Source organism: Eretmochelys imbricata, chromosome 6 (assembly GCF_965152235.1).
Source record: "Eretmochelys imbricata isolate rEreImb1 chromosome 6, rEreImb1.hap1, whole genome shotgun sequence".
Taxonomy (NCBI): Eukaryota; Metazoa; Chordata; order Testudines; family Cheloniidae; genus Eretmochelys; species Eretmochelys imbricata.
In genome coordinates, this window is record NC_135577.1 from 103,664,457 (window position 1) to 103,685,536 (window position 21,080).

The following is a 21,080-nucleotide window of genomic DNA, read 5'->3' on the forward strand; positions in this document are numbered from 1 at the left end:
TCTCTTAGGATGCTTGGATTGAATCTAAATGCAAATGAAAGTTGAAGGTGGTAACATTTGGGGAAGAAGTCTACCCCATTGCTATAAAAGGTAGCTCTGGGGAGAATGAGCCAAGGACACTGAGAATCTTCTGAAGGCATCTGGAGAAGGCTAATTCTGACATGGTCTCCAGCTGTGGAAACAGACAAATATCTTAAATTAAAAAAAAGGGGGGGAGGGTGTTAGGCTGGTGAGAAAGGTAAGCCATACTGATGACAAGTGAGGGTTGTAAGAGCCTTCAGGGCAGCTGATGAGGAACTGATCACATATTCTGAATATATATACATATATACATAATAGAATTTTTCTGCCAAAAGGACAATTAGTTTGTTATTGAAATAAGAACATCCTGTTTCCAACACCTGTTCGTAAGCCTACAGGAATCTTTTGCAAATATCTGTCAGCTGGCCATTATGCGTATGTAGTTTTCAATAATATACCTAAAACTCTTCCTGCATAAAGAAAACTTCTCCTGCATGTGCTTTGTACTTCTGTTTTAAGACCAGGATCAGAGATTTGTTTTCTATATGAAAAGCTACTTATTGTATGGATGAACATTCACACAGAGCACTATGAAAAATAAAACATTTCAAACCTGTGTCCACTAATGGTGCAGTTATCTTTTGTTCACCGGCAACACTGTTAGAGATCTAAGTCTGAACAAAATAACTCTCCCTTGCTAGCTCCTCTTCCTGTTTATTATACAGAACACAATGCCCCAGAATCCTTAAAACCCACTTCTAATGAGATATTTTCCAGAAATCAACTTGAGATAACAAAAGGATGGACACAGATGAGGAAATTAGACTGGACATAGATATTTTCATTTGTTGTAAGTCACAACATTATATTTAAGACAGTGCTCATTTCACAACAACTCACTTGGTTGGATGAGAAAGCTATTTGGATTTTTTACTTTTAGTCTTTGTATCTGTTTTCAAAAGCATCGAATTCTGCCGCAATTTTCCAGACTTCCTACTTTGTGTTACATAAAGCTGTCTGGATCTCCAGGTTAAACTGCAGCCAGCGAAATTTAAGAACAATGACTTATGCAAGTCTTGCGAATAAAACCTAGAAAATTTACCACAACTTCGCTCTGAATATTGCTCTTCTGAAGAGTTTGGAGTCCTTTATAAAGAAAGCTACAAATCCTTCTTGATGATCATTTTATTTCCTTAATTAATTTGCAAGCAGCATCCATGAAATGTAACCTGAAGGCATCACTTTTAAAAAAATAATGTCATATATATTGCTTTATGATAATCATGCAAAATTGGAAAATCCTTAACTGCTTTAGATTTTAATGCCTAGCTTAATACTGTTTACTTGAAAGGTAACCTTGAAAACTCTACTGCACAAGGGGGGGAAAAGGGAGAGTGAATTTAGACAAATATTCCAAAAACATAACAACCCCCCCCCCAAAAAAAAAACAGCCCTACCATTTGGATTTCTTTGTCAGTTACTAGCTTTCCTTAAAACTGCGAAGTAACTACGAAGTTCACACTAAACATAGGACACACGTGTGCACACTTATACTTAGAATATGCCACACTGATGGGAAGTTTTGTGTTCCATCCCGTTGTTTGTAAATACTCTAAATCAAATATTTTAATCAAAATCTCTGCCTACTGTGTGTGAGAGAGGAAAGTGACTAGCTAGTAGAATGTTGTGTAGAATGTGACTGCTCTCAGGAGTTCAGGTGCTCCAACCCTGCAGAGCATTATGCAGGGTCTGTAAGATCTATAGGGACTCCTGCAGTAATTAATACTTTACAAGGTCAACAGGATGGTCTTGTAATTACAATAGAAGATTGGAAACAAAGTCACAGCTCTTTTTTAAGCTTCCCACATGACACTGGACAAGTTGATTACACTCTCTGTCTCAGTTTCCTCATCTGTAAAATGAGAGTATTATCTACCTTGCAGGGAGGTTGTAAAACTAAAATGATTACCATCTGAAATGCTCCAAAATGCTCAGATGGAAGATGATAAAGCAGTGCAAAAATTGATTATTTCATTCGTAAAGGCAGGTCACATTTTAAGAAAAAACTAGCAAATAGCATCCTTATACATATTTCTCATAGAAGAAAGCACAAGTTTATAACTAGCATCAAGTTACTGGAAATACAAAAGGCCAACAAAATGGCCAGAAAACTAATTAAAAACCATTCCTTGCAGACATTCACTTAATTTACAGAGGCAAAAAATGTATCACATTTATAGCCGAGATTAAAAGCTAGTTTATATCTATCCATATCCACTGAGTTAAATAAGAGATCACATTCCTTTCCTGTGGTAGGAAAGTAATCAGAATTCATCAATGGGCTGCTCCTGAGGTATTCATTCAGAATGAGGATTACTTGGAGGTTGCTGTGAATCCTTCCAAACCGGCTTTAGAAAAGAAAAATTCCTCATGTTCAAAGATGATGATGCATATATCCTGGCCAAAGTAGAACTCCAGCAGCTCTGCCAAGCGTTGGCTCTGACTAGGGACTGTTTTAATCCCTGAATTTTCAAAGTGATGCGCAGAGGTGGGGAAGGCGTGACAGTGCAGTGTGATTCCTGCCGAGAAGCAGGCTGCTTAAAAAGAAAAACAAAATTACTTGCCTCACTTAAAATTACGATGTGCTCCCTCTGATGCTATAACATATGTTAACGTTCTGTCATCAATCCTCATTGCAACTCCTACTCAGGAACACATTTCCAGACATAGCCTCTAATTTTGCCCTTGCCAGATTGTACATGCACCTGTTAACATAGATGACACCTGTCTTCGCCTGTGTTAAGTCTCATCTGACTGGCATATACAAGTGCCTGTAGGTTCATATGAAAGTAGATCTTATGTGCACAAATTTCAAGGTCATTTGAAAACTTGGCTCCAAAGGTTCATGTTCTAACCTGCTTTAAATCAAACTTCTTTTGTTTTGTAGCTGGTGGCGCTAAAATAGTAGAGGTGGCTCGGGAGAAAAAAAACCTGATGCACTCAAATAGCTTCTGGTATGAAGCCTGGTCTGAATCTTGCTCTTTCAATTAGAGCAGGAGCTATAAACCCAGATGGCGCCAATGGTTCTGAGTCTACATGTACCAGGGAACGAGAGCTAGTTTCTTCCAGGAAAAAAAAAAATCACAATCTAGAAGGAGATTATTCTTCCAATCTGATCTAAAACATAATGCTAGTGAAAGGTGTCAGATGGACAATGGAATAAAACTTAAATCATCTGTCTACAAATACTTGAATATTACTTTTAATTTACCAGAGATATTTTTTTAAAATTCATTTGCTGGATGATTGCAAGGACTTGGAAAATAGGGAATTTTCCAAACAGGAAAGCCTTGCATTAAAGGGCATTGTTATTCTGCGCTAGAAGCGTCCACACTAGGGAAGAAGATTATAGGGAGCCAAATGACAGAAAACGGAACTGTTACATTATCTTATCCAGCCACCAGCCAGAGCCATACTAGAGACATCAGCTAGAGATTTTATGATTTGATAAATACATCAGAAGAGTTACAATTTTGAAAATAAACACACACTGTTTTGGAAACTGACTGGCAGCTCTGTGGTCATATCAGCTAGCTAAGTGTTTAGCCTCTTGCTCTACTAAAAATTTCATATATTAAAAAAAATTAAAGCTTAAAAGATCACAGAATCTAGATTGAAAAAAACTAGACTATATATTGGCAGCCCTCCCATACTTCCCCTCCCATCCATCCCCACCCAACCCCAGAAATTTGACTCTACCAGATGTAGGATTTTACTCTCTCAACAAACAGTTTTCCTATAGGAAAAAGATTGTTACGTTATGCAAAAGTCTGAAGTCAATATGAAATTACCCAGCATTAAAGTTATTTTTTGTTTTAGGAAATGCATATCTTGAACTGCATAAACGTGTCTCCCTGGGTTATTTTTAAAAACCACAGCATACTTAGTTTAGCCAATTTACTCCTGTTGAGAGTCATTCTAAAGAAAAAAGCCAAATCACAGTACTGAAAATTTAGACATCAAGTTTCCAACCGAGCTAATCTCCTCCTGATCCCCTCTTCCGAGAGACTGCTCCTTCCGATCTGATCAAACTTGAAAGCCAACATGAACTTCCAAAGATTAGCTGATGAGATGGAAAAAGCAGCGAGAGGGGTGTGTGTGGGGGAAATGTGGTGTGTGTGGAAGGAGCATTCCACTGAACAAATGTGTTCCCGGTTGATCAGCACGGCTCTTCTAACTAAATAGGTTTTAAAGTGCTTGAATTGCTATCTGCACTGAATTTACACAGCCTCTCTTTTGTCATTAGTCAGCAAATACCAGTGCTGTCACACAGGCCTCTCAAATTAACACTGAAAAATCAGGGAAAGATGCAAGGGCCAGGCTGGAAGAGAGATCCCAAGGCAACACTTAGTTGTAAGATGATCTCACACTCCGCACACCCAGAGATTTGCTTGAACCGGACTGTCCAGTGGCAGGATTTCAGGATCTCAATTCTCTAGCACTAACAAGAGGCTTCAAGTTTTTCAATCTTGATCGATCAGAGGGAGGAAAAGATTGCTTGAGTTTTTAGCTACCATTCAGGCACATCAGGGTTTGAAATCATACTCTAACTGCTCTTCAAATTGATCTGGCTAACAAGGAGATCTGGCTAATAAGAAATCAGAAAACATTTTAACCACAGTTGCTTAAATGACTTGTGGCAAAGCAACAACAAAAAATCTTGAAGAAGGATATGTTAAAAAACACAATCTAAGGACCGACAGCCTATAGAGATCAGGTGGTGGGATCAGATCCAAACTCTCAGTATAGCTCATGCTTGCACAGAAGACTAGGTCTCAGATTCGAAGACAGTATAAAGAGAGATACCTTAATTTACACCAGCTGAGGTCTAACTGTAAGTGGGGTTTGAGAAGTGGAAGAGCTAGCACCACAGGATACGGTATTCACTAAACCTAGATAGTCCCACAGGAAGTCCCACATTAACCTTTAGAGAAAAAGGTTTACTGCCATCACTCACTTAGAGAGAGGTAACTTTAGACAACCAAATGTCATTGTTCTTTCCTGGCTCAATGGCAACTTCAGTTGTTGCCAGAAATTCAAACTCATCACAGACAACTTGTAACTTCTGAAACAGGTCAAAAGTGCACATGTAAGAATCCACCAAACCCTCTGATTTCCCAATGGACATTCAAAAACCTAGGAGATACTATCCAATGGGAAGGGAGCCCTGCAATCATTTCAAGAAGTTAGCTGACCTGTGTCCACTATCACGAAAAGCTCCCTGGCTAGATTTATAAGGTGGGTAAAGTATGCGTATTAACATTTTAAAACAAGCCATCTGTTATTGCTTTAAAAAATTAAGCAGCTCCTATAGAATTCATTCAGGCTTTACAAACATTTATAGATCATAATTAGGTGCAGGGCAGCGCAGGTTCTTTTGCAAATGCACGTGCCAAGTGATGACTGAACAAGTAACTTTTGTTAACATTTAATAATCGGTTTCATTATTGCTAAGACACAGTCAAAAGAAAGGCTCATTAGCTGTGTGAGAAACATCTGAGACTTAAAAAAAATATTTTTAAGTATCTACTTTACTTTTCATAGTTTTTGCTTTTTGCACTTCCATAGGTTTGGACAGTGAAACTAGATGAGTCATTTTCACTTTTTTTGTTCTCATAGGCCAAATACTTTGGTCATGGATTCACAATACTACAGGAGGGTATTCAGATTTAAATACTCCCCTCCCACCTCCATGTGATCAATTAATTTTGTTTAAAAAGTTTCATCAAAATATTTGTATTATAATTGGGTTTTATAAAACTTCACAAATGCAAAAGCTTTAAGTCTTTAAGCTTACTTGCCAGTGTCTGTTCAATAATAATTTCTATGATTAACATAACTATTAATGCAAACTGGATCAGCAGCCTTGTTTTCCCATGCCATTTAACTTCAGCATTTCCAGACGCTTCCCTGTCCCCTTTCCTTCCCCCTCCCTTTTATGGGGGGATGGGGCATGTGGGGGAAGATCATAAGTTCAAAAGATCCTAAAAAACCTTCTTCTCAACCTAACTTCCAAAAGATACCAACCTGGGAAGGAGGGGAAAAAAGAAACAGGAGGGGAACAAAAGGTCACCGTTCTTCAACATCATCATTCCGCATCAAAAGGCGGTGAACTCTCAGATACAGCCCACAAATGTTACTTTGAATTTAATCAACTGGATGAGAATAGCTACAGGTAAAATAGAGAATGCTTTCATTTGTTTCTCATGACACACTCCTAGTACTATAATGACAGCTCAAGGCAGTGTCTGACTTATCTAAGCATGCATACTGTACTGTTCTTACTGGACATCAGAACCCCACAAGGATAAAGGGCTGTATTCAAATTGGAGCCCATAATACTCCTGCCTTTAGAGATCCGTACATTTTGTTGCTCACGTAGGACCAGTCAGCCTCCTACCGTGATTAAGGCTTTGTAAGAGTTCAAGTTAGAATACAGGCTGGCATTATAAAACGAGACTAAGAGAGTTAAGCGCCCAGTTCTCACAATCCAAACTCCATTAGCACCCTTTGAATATCCCAACCAAACTACTGTGTGTGCAACTGCTCTCTCCCCTGGAAACATGTACTGTAGGTTTGAATGTGGCTTAGAAAGCCTCAAACCTTGGCCACGTGTCCTACTGCTGGGGATCATGGAATCATAGAATAACAGAGTTGGAAGGGACCTCAGGAGGCCATCTAGTCCAACCCCGTGCCCAGAGCAGGACCAATCCCAACTAAATCATCCCAGCCAGGGCTTTGTCAAGCCTGACCTTAAAAACTTTTAAGGAAGGGGATTCCACCACCTCCCTAGGTAACGCATTCCAGTGTTTCACCACCCTCCTAGTGAAAAAGTTTTTCCTAATATCCAACCTAAACCTCCCCCACTGCAACTTGAGACCATTACTCCTTGTCCTGTCATCTGCTATCACTGAGAATAGTCTAGATCCATGCTCTTTGGATCCACCTTTCAGGTAGTTAAAAGCAGCTATCAAATCCCCCCTCATTCTTCTCTTCCGTAGACTAAACAATCCCAGTTCCCTCAGCCTCTCCTCATAACTCATGTGTTCCAGATCCCTAATCATTTTTGTTGCCCTTCGCTGGACTCTCTCCAATTTCTCCATATCCTTCTTGTAGTGTGGGGCCCAAAACTGGATGCAGTACTCCAGATGAGGTCTCACCAATGTCGAATAGAGGGGAACGATCATGTCCCTCGATCTGCTGGCGATGCCCCTACCTATACACCCCAAAATGCCATTGGCCTTCTTGGCAACAAGGGCACACTGTTGACTCATATCCAGCTTCTTGTCCACGGTGACGCCTAGGTCCATTTCTGCAGAACTGCTGCCTAGCCATTCGGTCCCTAGTCTGTAGCGGTGCATTGGATTCTTCTGTCCTAAGTGCAGGACTCTGCACTTGTCCTTGTTGAAAAAGGACATCAGATTTCTTTTGGCCCAATCTTCCAATTTGTCTAGGTCCCTCTGTATCCTATCCCTGCCCTCCAGCATATCTACCACTCCTCCCAGTTTAGTGTCATCCGCAAACTTGATGAGGGTGCAATCCACACCATCCTCCAGATCATTAATGAAGATATTGAACAAAACCGACCCCAGGACTGACCCTTGGGGCACTCCGTTAGATACCGGCTGCAAACTAGACATGGAGCCATTGATCACTACCCGTTGAGCCCGACAATCTAGCCAACTTTCTACCCACCTTGTAGTGCATCCATCCAGCCCATATTTCTTTAACTTGCTGACAAGAATACTGTGGGAGACAGTGTCAAAAGCTTTGCTAAAGTCGAGGAATAACACGTCCACTGCTTTCCCTTCATCCACAGAACCAGCTATCTCATCATAGAAGGCAATTAGATTAGTCAGGCATGACTTTCCCTTGGTGAATCCATGCTGACTGTTCCTGATCACTTTCCTCTCCTCTAAGTGCTTCAGAATGGATTCCTTGAGGACATGCTCCATGATTTTTCCGGGGACTGAGGTGAGGCTGACCGGCCTGTAGTTCTCAGGATCATCCTTCTTCCCTTTTTTAAAGATGGGCACTACATTAGCCTTTTTCCAATCTTCCGGGACTTCCCCCGATTGCCATGAGTTTTCAAAGATAATGGCCAATGGCTCTGCAATCACAGCCGCCAATTCCTTTAGCACTCTCGGATGCAACGCATCCGGCCCCATGGACTTGTGCACATCCAGTTTTTCTAAATAGTCCCGAACCACTTCTTCCTTCACAGAGGGCTGGCCACCTCCTCCCCATGCTGCGCTGCCCAGTGCAGTAGTCTGGGAGCTGACCTTGTTCGTGAAGACAGAGGCAAAAAAAGCATTGAGTACATTAGCTTTTTCCACATCCTCTGTCACTAGGTTGCCTCCCTCATTTAGTAAGGGGCCTATGCTTTCCTTGGCTTTCTTCTTATTGCCAACATACCTGAAGAAACCCTTCTTGTTTCGCTTAACATCCCTCGCTAGCTGCAACTCCAGGTGTGATTTGATTCCATTCCTACATGCCCGAGCAATATTTATATACTCATCCCTGGTCATTTGTCCAATCTTCCACTTCTTGTAAGCCTCCTTTTTGTGTTTAAGATCAGCAAGGATTTCACTGTTAAGCCAAGCTAGTCGCCTGCCATATTTACTATTCTTTCTACGCATCGGGATGGTTTGTCCCTGTAACCTCAATAAGGATTCTTTAAAATACAGCCAGCCTTGGAATTGAATGAACCCCACTCAACAGCAGAAGCCGGGCATCACAGTTAGCGCTATAACATTATAGCTGCACAAGGCACTTCACAAAAATAAAAACCACACAGGGCCCTGCCACAAGGAGTTTATGATCTTAGGAACTGAACTTGCAGCTGCACATGGAGAGATCCACTTGTGCACAGGAAGTTGTTGGATCAGGGCCTAAAGGCTGAGGATTTTCTGTAGGTGCTGAGAGCCTACAGCTCTCACTCAAATCAGTGGGAGTTGGGGTTGCTCATTTCCTTGAAAGAGGGTGCTTGGTATCTTGCAGGATAGGGTCCTCAATTAGATCAAGGAGAGAACAGGACAAGGACCTTAGTAAGAGATTCTGAGATACACTTTTGCTATATACGTATCTTGCTGATTTCAGTTTGGTTTGTTTAATAAAGATGTGTGATTGCATCAGCCTTTTACATATATTGCTTCACTGATGTTTGCAAGTTATATTTAATGTTGTAGAAATGAGATCAATCCAGGATTCAGTTAAATACACTTTACACTTATGTAACTTCCAGAAAACGTCCTACCCAGTTCTGATTTATTTTTTTAAATGTAAAATTTAATGAGTCCATTCTGTGGTCAAATCTTTGCTGGTCTGGGGGAGGATTTCTTTTTAAATAGTTACAGTGCCTAAGCTTTGGGAAGTGGCTACTGCACATGCATTCCAATGACAGTACAATACTACAGGAATTCTGCCTCACATGTCAAAATGCGTTCAAAATACTTTTCCTATTCCCAATTATGCAATTCACACCATATTGGCAAAATAATTAGCGCTTTTACACAACAGACCCTACTACAGTCATTAATTTCTCAGATGTCAGCCCTCAAGCACTTCTACAAAAGGATTTTTTAACACCATAAACCAAACGGTTTACAAGCTTATGCAGTGCTAACATTATGACAAAAAACAGTTATGACATTTAAGCTTAAATCTCTTTCACACATCCAGATTTCAGAGTACGACATCTATTCTCAGCATTTCATTGTTTGTCCAGGAATTAAGTGAGCCTCTCCTCAGCATTCTTCTGATTTGCCTAAATATTACAGGGATCTCAGACCAGTGGGGAAGGTGATGTTAGAAAGGCCACATGATCTGAGTGAAGTGAAAACAGGAGAGAGCGCCAGGAACTCTTGCATTCTACTTTGTGCTCTGCTGCCCAACTTTGTGGGACTGTGGGCAAATCATTTAACCTCTCTGGGGCTAGTTGTTCCTATAAGCACCTGTTAAATAGGTATTGCCTATAGTGAGGTTTATATAACCGTTTGAAAATGCAAAGCACTGCAAGAGCAGTTATTTTTTCTGTCAGATACTGTAGGATTCAATATGAAGGGATAAAGCTGCACATGTAAAGAAATAGGCAGTCCTAACTCAGAATGTCCCTGTTTTGATTAGTTACATGTTTTTAAAAACAATGCATTTTTCTGTGTATGACCATGATTAATCTTTTACCTGGATTTTTCTGCAGCTTTACTGTCTTCCCTTGACTTTACACTATTATTACTATTTGTATTATAGTTGCACTGATAATCTCCAACCCAGACCAGGTGCCCATTTTCTTAAGCAATGTACATACTGATAGGAAGAAGCAGTCCCTGCCTCAAAGAGCCCACCATCTAAATAGACAGGACCAACAAAGGGTGGCAGAGAAAAGAGATGCACAAAGAGGGGAAGTGACTTGCTCAAGAGTCCCCACAAAAAAATAGCGATGAGGCTGTGAAGAGACTCATGGTTTTCAAGTTCCAGTCCAGTAAGATTTTTCTATAGGTTTACTGCTTTCCAGTAACATTTTAAAATCCCTTTATTCCCCTCCCTTTCCTGAGTAAGACAAACTCGCTCTACTGGAGAGAGCTCTAATCAGCATGGCCCTATATAGTTTTAATACTATGTGCCCTGAAGCCAGTAAGACCTGGATCAATACCCTTTAGATGTTACACTATGGGAATATGCAGTAAAAATTAAAAAAAAAAAAAAATAAATAAAATAAATCCATACTACTAAACCAAAAAACAGAAGTACCTCAACAACAGTCATCTGAATGCATCCGATGAAGTGAGCTGTAGCTCACGAAAGCTTATGCTCAAATAAATTGGTTAGTCTCTAAGGTGCTACAAGTACTCCTTTTCTTTTTGCGAATACAGACTAACGCAGCTGCTACTCTGAAACCTGAAAAGACCAGTGATTTTCTAAGATGAAGAAAAGGCTACTTATACTTCAGCCTGGGTAAGCTTCCCTTGAATCCTCTATACAAACGGATTTACTGTTACCAACTGAAAAAATAATCATTTTCCCATAAGGACTCACTAAGCTTGGAAAGCTATTAAAAATAGTGCCCTTGGACAAACTGAAATGAAAACCAAAAACTACACAAGACCCAAAAGGGAGTATGAGAGAAAGCAGACCAAAAAACACCACCACGAGATCAGACACGCTGATTTCAACAGAGCTGTTTCGCTGTGAAATTCTGAGCAGGCTTTTTAATTTACCTTGTACTACTTGTTAGATTTTCTACATGTTAATGTCTTTATATTATTTATTTACTTATTCTACAGAGTGAAAATACAAAAAAGAGTTAAAAAACCCCCCTAAGACAGATAAAGGTTGAGACACAGGCTATTTTAACATTCTTTGATAAAGCTCAAAAGAAGGACAAACATAATGGTTAAGGTTACAGATCAACAAGCAAAATTATCAAAAGCTTCTCTTCTAAACAAAGTCCCTGGATAAATCAAGGATGTGTATGCCTAGAGAAGTTCTGTTGGTATGATTCCAGGCATATATAGATGTTAAACATGCAATTGTGATCCTGTACACACAGACGACACCTATTTGACTCTGGACTGCAGTTCCCAAATAATCCTCTTTTTAAAACCAAGGCTGAGGTCGAAGAATAAGTCGACATCACATTCTGATGCCTTCAGTGCACTGGTTTGAAGGATAAGAAGAAAGTGATGTATTGCATCATACTGCAATTTATACACCATACCTACTTTTCAGTTTCATTAATTCCTCAATCCCCAATTAGTTTGTAAAATAGGGGTTTCTACTGTAGGAAAAACGGTGTAACTTTCTGGCATCAACAAGTCCCAGACAGAGCAGCAGATGGGTTCACAGGTGACTCAAGCTCTTCTGATTTTTCACCCTTTTCTCCCCCCCGCCCAAAAAATTGAAATTTCAAAATTGTGAAATATTTTTAACCAGTTTTAGAGATGGTTGAAAAATGGGAACCATCTTTTAACAAGAAAATTCCATTGAATGTTTTCCTGTTTTTTTTAGTTAAAATTTCATCCAAATATTGAAAATTTGAAAAATTCTGACCAGCTCTGCGGATGAGATCCCTTGAGTTACTAAGCGATTACCCCACCCCCATGCTGGAGATGTCCATAAAAGATAGGTTTGAGGAGGTTATAATTTAGAGATGCTCCCTCATAAGGGACAGCATTATGAATATAAGAATTAGGAGATGTGCCTTGGAGGCAGGGGTTGGGAACACCACGTGGCTGCGTGCAGCAGTTCACCACAGCAACTCTCCAGTTTGTTTTATTAAAGTTTTATTCCTTTCTCATTTATTTGGTTTGTTGTTTAGTGAACCCCAAGATCGGAACATGGTGTCAGAAATGCTGCATGACAAGGAAACTGCAGTCATTTTGAAGTTAACTCCTGTGTTTGCAACTGAAAGCATAGACAAAAAGAGGCACCAGACAAGCATGTGGCGTACCAGGCACTGAGGCTTTTACATATATTTGGTGAGCACAGTTGTAGCTTGACTAGATTAAGAATGGGGTGGGGAAGCCAAAAAGGGATGTGTTGCAACCTCCATCCAGTCTGCAATTGTTAGGCAATGTTGCAGAGAACTGGAAAAAATTCTGACCGAGATTTGAATTGTATTCAGCAGCCAGAGAGGCAGAGGAGAAAAATGACAAAGTGAAATCAGCAATCTTTTTGCATGTTGTTGGGGAGGAAGCATTGGATATTTATAACAACTTTAAGTTTGAAGAAGATGAAAGCATAAAGTTAAGTAAAATACTGACTGAATTTGAGAAATATTGCTTGCCAAAAAGGAACAAAACCTTTAAGAGACAATTTTTTTACATGCAGGCAAAACACTGATGACACCGTAGGATAGGACATGCCACAGAATTAAGGAAGCTCCTAGCGCCTCTACCTAGGAGCAACCGGGATAGGTTGCTGCTTGCGGGGCGCTGCCAGAGGTGAACGCCCCCTGAATCCAGCACCCCGATACCCCTCTTACGCCCCAACCCCCAGCCTCCTCCTGCACCCAAACTCCCCTCAGAGCCCAGGCCCCAAACCCCCTCCGGCACCTCAACTCCCAGTCCCGCATCCTCTCCCACACCCAAACTCCCTCTCTCTAAATTAACTGGCATTTTTCACTTACCAGCACCCCACATCCCCCCAACATGCTGGATAAAAACACTTTTACTGTATATAGCTCTGGTCCCTGTACTGCAGACATGGCCATAGATTTAAATGTTTAGTGGAAGTGCCCTTCCTGATCTGCATTCACTCCTTGCCAAAAAATTAGCTGCTTTTCCTAGTATGTTCAATAACCTGATTTTCATAAAGGAAATGAAAAGGCTCTCCCTCGGGGTAACAATTGTGTCAGCAAAGTATACGCTGCGGAGATCAGTTGAGAGGACAGATTTCTCATATTCTCTTAGAAAACCAACGTTAAACTGAACTTATTTCAGTACAGTAGCAATTCTGCCCTAGCATGCTCCTGCTAGCAGCCCCACATCAGCAATTAACATTTTGCTCATCCGGCTTCTCCATCTAACATATTATACAAATTATTTATAGATTTAGTCTCAATCTGCAGTTACCTAAACTATGCCATGGTGAGACACACACCAGTTGCTTCAGGAAAGCAGGCTTCAACTGCCTCACCCTCCTCCAGCAGGCAACACATTCATTCAATAACTTTCCTCATCAGGAGAAAGGCATTTGTTTCCCTCCCTCTGAAGCACGTGCTGCTAACAATGGTTAGCACTTAGGTCGCCCACTGGTGAGCATCTGTTACAGGTCCCCAGCTGTGCCTGATTCCCAGAGGATACAAGTCTGTTACAGTCCCAGCAAGAGAGCTCTAGTGCAAGCTATAGAAACTAAGCTCTGAAGATCCCTGGTTCAATGCCCGGTATGTCAGCCAAAACAGCCCTCATCACACTTAGCACTTTCAAAGGCCTGTATGAATATTAGTTAATCCTCACAACGCCCCCTAGGAAGTAGGCAAGTTTCATTCTCATTTTACAGATAAGGAAAATGAGGCAGGGCAATGAAGAGTCTTATTCCAAGCCACAAAGTCCAGATTAGAACTCAGAAGTGCCCGGTTCCCTGCCCCATGCTTAATCCACTATACTACTTCACAGCATCAAGGCAAATCAAGCTTGACTGTCAGGGCTTCAGGAGGCACTTAAACAATACAGCTGTTCCTGAAAGTTAGGCAGGATGGCACCTGCTTTACAGTCTCTGACAGTGACCCAACACTGGCGCCACATTTCAACCCAGGGAACATGCCATGGGCTCACGAATTCCCAGGTTGTATTTTGAAATACATCTCACCCTTCATGCTAAATACAGACCCACTTGCACAATGAAGTTGGGATTCAGTGTTTGGTATCAGCTCCAGTTCACCTGTACCGAGAACTGCCTCGCCTCTGTACACCGGTGACTATACAAAGAGGTGTAATACTTACTTAGATTGTCAGCTGTTAGGGGCATGAGCTCCCTCTTACCCTGTCTTTACCCAATGCCTAACACAATGGGGCCCAGATCTCAGCTGGCCTCTAGGTGGTATCATAATACAGAGTACTACTACAACTACTAATTTTACTGAACCAATGGAGCCAACTCTTTGTGAGTTGTAGCTTTGAGAGCTGCCTCCTCGCTGAGGGTGCGTCTGCACTGCACTCAGAGGTGTGACGGCGGTGCCGGTAGACATACCTGAGTTAGCTTTGACCCAGCTAGCTCAACCAACAATGCAATAAAGCTGCGACAGCACGGGCTGTAAGACCCTGCCCAGGACCCTGGATAATTACTCGAGTGTGTAGCTGGTGCTGATGCAGCTTCAGAAGTATTATTATTCGAGGTAACTAGTCACACCTCTGATTGCAGCATAGATATCCCCTGAGTGGTGCTGAGAAAGGCCTTTTGCCACCTTCAAAACCTTGAGGAGTTAAAATATCCCAGGCCTCATCATTAGCGTGGGACCCAGCTTATCACTAAAGGCAGCCTAATGTACATTGCCACCTGGTCACCGCCCACACGTATGCCGACATTTTGTCACTAGGTGGTATGGATTTCACTGATAGCTATTAGCTGGCAGTAAGAGGACCAGCTGGAACAACTGCCCAGATTGCATCCTCAAGCTGCATATGAAAGGAGCTGGAATAGCAACATTCCCTTCTGCAGGAATGCTGCTGCCTGTCTAAAGTTAACTGTCCTTAGTAACAGCTGAGTTCTGAGCACTACCCTCCTTGTCCTGGGAGATGCAAGAGAAGCTTGCAGCTGTCAAAGCAGAGCTGCTGAAAAAACCAACAATCCTCACTGTGGACCAGACTTGTGGAGCAGCCATTTGCGTGGGGCATGTAAAATATCATTCATTTTTTCATCCTCCTCATGTTAATGTGGGAGAACAGATTTTGTGGTGAGGCTAGCATGTCTTCATCATGATGCTGCCAGGCTGTTAGAGAGGAAATTAAAGTGAGTTTAAAAAGTCACTCCAGTGTCCAGAAGTTCCAAGTAAAGCCCTGTCTAAAACAATGAAGTAGCATGACCTGGGTCTGATCCCTCTAACAGAACTAAAACTAAAACTCAAACTCAAGCTCAAGCTCACTTGAGAACAACAAGCAGCATAGGACCCCGCCCCACATTATTAATACCCATCCAAAGGGCGACAGTCCTGGCCCTCCACAAAGCCTTGCTTTCTTGCATATATTTCATGTTTTATTCAACTCATTAGCCCCAAGTAAGGCTGTTAAAAAGAAAAAATAGTTATAAGCACACAATCAAACTGAAAAGGAGTACTTGTGGCACCTTAGAGACTAACCAATTTATTTGAGCATGAGCTTTCGTGAGCTACAGCTCACTTCATCAGATACATGAGCTGTAGCTCACGAAAGCTCATGCTCAAATAAATTGGTTAGTCTCTAAGGTGCCACAAGTACTCCTTTTCTTTTTGCGAATACAGACTAACACGGCTGTTACTCTGAAAACAATCAAACTGGTGCATTATGGAAGAGATCAAATGGCTTTCAGGTTTTCTAGCTTTGATGCTGTTACAGACTGTATTTGGCATTTCCCTTTAACTTACAGTTTGCTAATAATAAATTAGTAAAATTAAAAACAAATCCCATGACACTTCTCAAAGCAAAAAGGTGTCAGCTGTGGAGTCCTGGGTATACTTTAAATCTGATACAAGTAATCGTATTCTGGCTACCTAAATCTTCCTTACAGCTTTAAGCATTATTATTTTATGGGAAGAGTACTAAGAACACAGGAATTATACCAAATGAGACCAGTGGTCCATCCAGCCCAGTATTCTGCCTTCAACAGCAGCCAGTACCAGATATGTCAGAGGAAGTGCCTCTCACTCCCAGTCTCCTTAGTTTAATTAACAGCCTCTTTGAGCTTGGCTACACTTGCAGATGTAGAGCGCCGGGAGTGAAACCAGCCTTCGGAGGCCACAGCAGGGAAAGCACTGCCGTGTGCTCACGCTGTCAGTTGCAAGCACAGTGGGGCGACCACATTAGCAGCTCTTGCAACGCCACAGAGAGCCGTGCATTGTGGTAGCTACCCCAGTGTGTGCAAGTGGCTGCAGCCTGCTTTTCAAAAGGGGGTGTGTGGAGTGTGTATGTGGAGGGAAGAGACAGTGCATTTTGGGGGGCAGAGTGTGTGTTAGCATACTGTCTTGTAAGTTCAGACAGCAGCAGACCACCCTCCCCCTGCCTCTCTCTCTCTCTCTCTCTCACACACACACACACACACACACACAAACACAAGTGACTGCCTTGGCAGCAGCAGCATTCCACAGTAACGGTTTGCTTTGTCCTGGAGCAGAGAAGCATGCTGGCTGTCAGAAATGGAGTTTTGAAAGGGGATATCCACATGCCTGCAGCCGAGTTGAAAACAATGACAAGAGTGGTCACTTGACTTCAGGGGATTATAGGATGTTTCCGGAGGCCAATCACAGCGCTGTAATGCAACACGTCGTCCACACTGACACCTGGGCATTTCAGCCAGGGTGCAGCAAGCTCTATGCTTCTTGTGGAGGTGGATTACCAGGAGTGCTCCAGCTGCAGGGTCCAGGCGCTCTAAGTGCCTTGCCAGCGTGGACACCTCAGGAGTTAGGGCGCCCGCGGGGCTGATTTAATGTGCTCTAACTTGCAAGTGTAGCCAAGCCCTTTGAGGGACTTTTCTGAATATCCAAATAAAAATTGCCAGCTGGTTTTCCTCTAACCACTCTTTTTTTATATGTGGAAAAATGTCTAGTAGATTAGAAAAGGCTGGATACCACCCGAACAATGTGACTGAACAGTGATATTTAGCATGTGTCCTATTAGTTCTACAATAGTTCTTAATTTTTTTAAAATGGGGTAAAAGTTGTCATTTGTTAACACACAATGCTTCACACAAAAGCTTTGCACCTTTTTGCTTCGAATCAATACACCCTGAAACATGCTCAAAGGGAGTACGTTTTGCACATCAAGTACTGCTATTCTTTTTCTTCATGCACTATCTTGCCACTTTCATTTAGTTAAACCACATCCTGCACGGGCTATGTTTTGTTTCCATCACACAAATAAAGTAGCCTGACCTGAGCTGTAGGCGGACAGAAGTACAGAGAAGGGCAATCTCTACACAGCTGCGCGTGTGCGAGCATCCACATGTACTTACAATTTCTCCGTTTTCAAAAAAAAAAAAAAAAAAATACCCCCCCCCCAACATTTCTGTCACTGCTACAAAGGGTTTCCAAGGCACTGCAGTTCTCCCCTACCCTGAGAGTAGGCAACAACTGTGGTATCTCAGATAATGTCAAAATACACCATTTTATTGGTGACTTCTGTTTAGGGATATTAGAATGTCTAAATTATATCGAAAAGGATCTTGCTGGGACAAAAGAAACCAACCCAACCCAACCCAGGAAGGATGACAAAATCATTGACCTTCCTGAAGGTTTTGTTCAGTCACCCAGGCGTAAGCCACAGAAGCCTTGATGAACATCTGACCCATCATCTGTGAAACTGCCCCTCACCCATTCTTTTTCAGCAGCTACCCTATAAACCGAAGTAGTTCAGCCAATTTTGAAGAGGCCTATGCATGAGACGGACGATCTTGCATAGCATCCAGCCTCTCCATTTTCCTGGCAAGGTCTCTGAGGAGGTGGATGCTCCAGCAACATCTGCCCTCTTCCAATATCCCAGATCCTTCATAAGCAGATTTCAAACCAGGACGCAATCCTACCGGACAACCTTCTTTAGCCCTGCAGAGACAACAAGCCTATAGAATCATAGAATATCAGGGTTGGAAGGGACCTCAGGAGGTCATCTAGTCCAACCCCCTGCTCAAAGCAGGACCAATCCCCAATTAAATCATCCCAGCCAGGGCTTTCTCAAGCCTGACCTTAAAAACTTCTAAGGAGGAGATTCTACCACCTCCCTAGGTAACGCATTCCAGTGTTTCACCACCCTCCTAGTGAAAAAGTTTTTCCTAATATCCAACCTAAACCTCCCCCACTGCAACTTGAGACCATTACTCCTTGTCTTGTCCTCTTCTACCACTAAGAATAGTCTAGAACCATTCTCTTTGGAACCACCTCTCAGGTAGTTGAAAGCAGCTATCAAATCCCCCCTCAATCTTCTCTTCTGCAGACTAAACAATCCCAGTTCCCTCAGCCTCTCCTCATAAGTCATGTGTTCCAGATCCCTAATCATTTTTGTTGCCCTTCGCTGGACTCTCTCCAATTTATCCACATCCTTCTTGTAGTCTGGGGCCCAAAACTGGACACAGTACTCCAGATGAGGCCTCACCAATGTCGAATAGAGGGGGACGATCACGTCCCTCGATCTGCTGGCGATGCCCCTACTTATACATCCCAAAATGCCATTGGCCTTCTTGGCAACAAGGGCACACTGTTGACTCATATCCAGCTTCTCATCCACTGTCACCCCAGGTCCTTTTCCGCAGAACTGCTGCCTAGCCATTCGGTCCCTAGTCTGTAGCTGTGCATTGGGTTCTTCCGTCCTAAGTGCAGGACCCTGCACTTATCCTTATTGAACCTCATCAGATTTCTTTTGGCCCAATCCTCCAATATGTCTAGGTCCCTCTGTATCCTATCCCTGCCCTCCAGCGTATCTACCACTCCTCCCAGTTTAGTATCATCCGCAAATTTGCTGAGAGTGCAATCCACACCATCCTCCAGATCATTTATGAAGATATTGAACAAAACCGGCCCCAGGACCGACCCCTGGGGCACTCCACTTGACACCGGCTGCCAACTAGACATGGAGCCATTGATCACTACCCGTTGAGCCCGACAATCTAGCCAACTTTCTACCATCTTATAGTGCATTCATCCAGCCCATACTTCTTTAACTTGCTGACAAGAATACTGTGGGAGACTGTGTCAAAAGCTTTGCTAAAGTCAAGAAACAATACATCCACTGCTTTCCCTTCATCCACAGAACCAGCTATCTCATCATAGAAGGCGATTAGATTAGTCAGGCATGACCTTCCCTTGGTGAATCCATGCTGACTGTTCCTGATCACTTTCCTCTCATGTAAGTGCTTCAGGATTGATTCCTTGAGGACCTGCTCCATGATTTTTCCGGGGACTGAGGTGAGGCTGACTGGCCTGTAGTTCCCAGGATCCTCCTTCTTCCCTTTTTTAAAGATTGGCACTACTGCTTTTACTATTAGCCTTTTTCCAGTCATCTGGGACTTCCCCGGTTCGCCACGAGTTTTCAAAGATAATGGCCAATGGCTCTGCAATCACAGCCGCCAATTCCTTTAGCACTCTCGGATGCAACTCGTCCGGCCCCATGGACTTGTGCACGTCCAGCTTTTCTAAATAGTCCCTAACCACCTCTTTCTCCACAGAGGGCTGGCCGTCTATTCCCCATGTTGTGATGCCCAGCGCAGCAGTTTGGGAGCTGTCCTTGTTAGTGAAGACAGAGGCAAAAAAAGCATTGAGCACATTAGCTCTATATATATAGGCATTGCTGTTATACTCAGAGCTCTCTGTGGCCCTCAGCACTGCTGAGCACACAGGGCAGAGAACACATTTATCGGATACTTGGAAGTAAATGTGGCAACATTGCCCTGCAGAATGGATTGATTTAAATCACTGGTTTGAATCATGCTTTAAATCAGCAAGCAGGAAATCTGGATTTAACTCACTGATTTTAATCTTGTTCTACGTTGGTACCTTTTAGTTATTTTGCTAAAGAAAGGTTGATTTTCACTGACTGGCAAGCATTAAAACATGTTAATTTGAAACTAAATATAGATCTTACACTACATTTGGTCTTTTCTTTAAGCAGGAAGATACATTACAGCTATACACATTCATTTAAGCAATTATATAGCTTAATTTACGTTAATTCAGAGTCTTAATTTTTACATTTTTTATTCTGTTAGAAAATTGTGAAAGATGCATTTCTTAAATGGAAATTAAAATTAAATTAAAAATGCATAAAACAGCATTTTAATTAGCTCAATAAAAACTACCTTAACCATCCTGGATACATAAGAAAAGAAGTTTATCAAAACATGCCTTGCATTTAAAACTAACTGATTTATTAAAGGAAGTATAATCTGTAGTTAGTGAACTGAACTCATTGATTCAAATCACCATATCCATAACCTGCTGCCAACTGAAGGAGGTTGACAGTCGGAAAAGATTTCTACGCATTTGGCTAGCAAGGCATACAGATTAAAAAGAAAACCTTCGTGCATCCAAAAGCAACATCCAAACCTTACAGTTTATTCTCAGAGCTCAGCCACCATCAATACTGCAGGGAGACAGGAGCAGGATTGGTTGACGGTTCACTGATTTCTAGTCTGAGAAATTTAGGAGACAAAATTGTAGAAGGCCTTTCCCATTTTTAGGCTCCAGACCTTTACTGGATGTGGACTGTTACTGTACTGCCAGCTTCAGAAGCACCACTGGCCATGTAGGTGCTGGTAGGGCAAAACAGCTACCTAGCTGAACCCTACTCTTGTCTGAAAGCTACCTGTGGTTATGTGGGGAACAG

The 21,080-nt window shown here is 42.1% G+C and overlaps 1 protein-coding gene across 4 annotated transcripts in view; it reads right to left on the reverse strand.

Annotated features, from left to right (window-relative positions):
- ITPK1 (inositol-tetrakisphosphate 1-kinase) overlaps positions 1–21,080 on the reverse strand; it is a 243,707-nt gene that overhangs the window by 66,950 nt on the left and 155,677 nt on the right. The gene's annotated exons all lie outside the window — the stretch shown is intronic.